The sequence below is a fragment of the Canis lupus genome, chromosome 19 (genome assembly GCF_011100685.1).
Source record: "Canis lupus familiaris isolate Mischka breed German Shepherd chromosome 19, alternate assembly UU_Cfam_GSD_1.0, whole genome shotgun sequence".
Taxonomy (NCBI): Eukaryota; Metazoa; Chordata; class Mammalia; order Carnivora; family Canidae; genus Canis; species Canis lupus.
In genome coordinates this window covers 48,772,325-48,775,845 of record NC_049240.1, presented here as the reverse complement: position 1 = coordinate 48,775,845, position 3,521 = coordinate 48,772,325, and the positions used below count along the sequence as shown (strand labels likewise).

The following is a 3,521-nucleotide window of genomic DNA, read 5'->3' as shown; positions in this document are numbered from 1 at the left end:
AGGACAATTGAAATCTTCACTATGTTAAGTCTTCCAAACCTTGAACAGAATATATATATATATATATATATATATATATATATATATATATATATATATATATTTGTTTAGATCTTTGATTTATTTCATCAGCATATTGTATTTTTCAGCATGTAAGTCCTACACATATTGTTTTAGGTTTACATCTAATTATTTCTCTTTAAACAATTTTAAGTAGGATTAAATATTAATTTTTTTTCTGTGTTTATCATTAACATATAGAGAGACAAATACTCTTTTGGATGATTATCTTATATCCTGAAAGCTTGATGAATTAACTTATTTTCTAGGAATTTTTAGTAGAATCTTTGAGATGTTTGTATAGACAATCACATCATCTGCAAATAGGAAGCACTGTATTGCTTCTTTTACAATCTGTATATTTATTTCCTTTGCTAACCTTATTGCATTGACTAGGACTTCCAGAACCATGTTGACTATATAAGAGCAGATATCTTTGCTTTCTTCCTAATCGTAGGAGGAAAGCATTCAAATTCTCCACCATTAAGTATTGGTTGTAGATTTTTTTATAGATGGTCTTTACCAAGTTGAGGCAAGTTCCCTCTTCTCCATTTTTTCTGAGCGTTTTTGTTACGAATAGTGTTGAATTTTGGTCAAACCCATTTTCCATATCAATTGATATCATATGGTTTTTCTTTAGCCTGCTAATATGGTGGATCATCTAATAGCTTTTGAAGACTGAACCAATCTTGCATCACTGTAATAAACCCCACTTGACTGTGGCATCTAATTCTTCATATATATTACCTAATTCCATTTGCTAATATGTTACAGATTTTTGCATCTAATTTTTGTGTCTAATGAAGGATATCAGAATGTAGTTTTCTTTTTCTTTATTTTCTTTGTATAGTTTTAGTATCAGTGTGATACTAGCTCCATAAAATGAATTAGGATGTAGTCCCTTGCCTTCTCTCTCCTGGAAGAGACTGTACATAATTTGTTTTAATTCCTTCTTAAAAATTCAATGGGATTTGCCAGTAAAATGGTTTGGGCTTGGTGACTCCTTTTTCATGAGTTTTTAAATTGTAAATTCAATTTTCTTAATAGTCGCAGGACTATGGGATTCTTTCCCTCTCTGGCTATAGGAGTGAAAGGAGCTGCTGTCAAGTCTTCCCATCTCCGAAGGATGGCTGCACAGAACTGCTCCAGCTTCCTGATCAAGAGGAACAAGCAGACAGACAGCGTGGAACCCAGTAACCTGAAGGCTCACAACTCATTCCGCTACAACAGGCTGATTCACCACTGTGGTCATGCAGTCAGTGGTCCACAGCAGACTGTAGTGGTGGTCATAAAGTGGAGTTGGGGCCAGTGAAAACCCACCACTTCCCATGTAGGGACTAGAAGCATCAGCAAGAATGCACCAGTCACCCTCAGCAGCAGCAGCAGTCATAAGATCTGCAAAAACAAGTACTGCCCAGATTTGGGCATGGTTGCCATTCACAGAGCCAGGGCCATCCTGTGAAGCCAGAAGCCTGTGATGGTGAAGAGGAAGGGGCTGGCTGGACCAAGAGCTCCTGACCACCTACTCCCACCTCCAAAGCCAACCACCTGGTGGGGGTGAGGCGGAGGTTGGCTGCAATTATTTAAATTATCTATTTCATATTTAGACATTTGTGGCAGTATTTTTCAAGAAATGGATCCATTTTATCCATTTCAAATTTATCTGAGTAATTTACAGTGTTTGACTATTTCCCTTTTTATGTCTGCAGGATCTAAAGTGATATCCCCAGTTGACTATGTATATTGATTTTTTATGCCTTGCCTTTTTTTTTTCTAATCAATGGGTAAATTTTATTGGTCCTTTCCAAAAATAATTTTTGTTTTATTGTTTTTCTCCTTTCCATTTAATTTCTGTTGTTGTATCCCTTTATCTGCTTGATTTATGTTTATTTTTGCTCTTCTTCTTTTACGTCCTTAAGGTAGGAGTTAAAATTATTGTTTTGAGGTGCACTCTCTTTTTCTCACGTATTTAATGCTACAAATTTCCTCCTTGATACTTATTTAGTTACGTCACACAAATTTTGGTATGTTTTATTTTCATTTTCATTCAATATATTTTTTAAAATTTTCCTTCAGACTTTTTTAAAAATTCAGTTTGCCAACATAAAGTAGAATATCCAATGCTTATCCCATCTATTTTCCTTCAGACTTTATCTTTGACCCATAATTTATTTAGAAGTCTGTTTTTAGTTGAATATTTGATGATTTTTCTATTATTTTCTTGTTCTTGTCTTCCAATTTGAGTTCATTTTGATCAGGGAACTCACTTTGATGACTTCAATTCTTTTAACTTTGCTGAGGTTTGTTTTATGGCCCAGAACATAGTGTACCTTTCAGCCTTGAGCTATTTTCCCTATCTCCCAGGACTCTGATGACATGAATATTAGATCTTCAGGTGTAATCCCAGAGATCTATTTTTTTTTCCTGCCAGTCTTTTTTCTCTACGTTATTCAGATTGAAAAAAATTTATTGTCTCCATTTAAGTTCACTGATTGTTTCCTGCATCCACTCCATTCTGCTGCTGAGCCCATTAACTGAGTTTTTAATTTAATATTATTTTTCGTTTCTAAACTTCCATTTTGTTTTTCTTTTATGTTCTATTGATATGCTGGAAATATTCCATTTATTTGCTGAGACTTTTTGTTTGCTTCAGTTGTGTTTGTCATTGGACACCGAAGCGTTTTTACGATAGCTGCTTCAAAACTTTTGCCAAGTAACATTTCTGTCTTCTTGATATTGGCATCTATTAATTGTCTTTTTTCATTCTACTTGAGATTTGTCTGCTCGTTGGTAACACTAGTTAATTTTTATTGAACCTGGACTTTTTTGGATAACAAGTTATGAAATTCTGGATCTTCTATAAATCTTTATTTTTTGCTATTTCTTCTCTTATGCCACACCAATAGGGAAATATGAGGCACCATTGCATCACAGACAGTTTGGGCCATTGGTCCAGATTCCCCTCTCAGTCTCTGTTCATGGCTGGGGGATAGGGGTAGGGATTGAAATGACATGGTGCCTCGGTGATATCAGTGGAGTACCAGTGGATAGCAGAACTCCCACCTGTGCCCAAGAGTACTAGGGAGAACTTTCTATAACTTTTTATATCAGATCTTTAATTAAAATGATACAAGCACATTCCAAATCATTAACGGTCATCATTAATGAAAAATGTCACAAAAAAAGTAAAACAATTTTCAAATCAACTCTTATGACCATTCAAAAACTTAATACAGTTAAAGTTATAGATCAAATCCAAAAGCCCTTCATTCATTGATAAATATAATGCTGAAATTTCCTTCAATAATTTTGAATCCATCAGAATGTTTTCTCATTAAGATCCAATTTATAAACATACATATTACTAGAGTAGCTACCACGCAACTAGTATGGACATCATTAAAAAAATACAAATGATCCACAATAAGATAGATGAATTCAATATATGCAAAATAATAATG

The 3,521-nt window shown here is 34.1% G+C and overlaps 1 pseudogene; it reads left to right on the top strand.

Annotated features, from left to right (window-relative positions):
- The first annotated feature begins 1,117 nt into the window (after nt 1-1,117).
- LOC100685842 lies at nt 1,118-1,621 on the top strand (annotated as a pseudogene).
- Nucleotides 1,622-3,521: the final 1,900 nt, after the last annotated feature.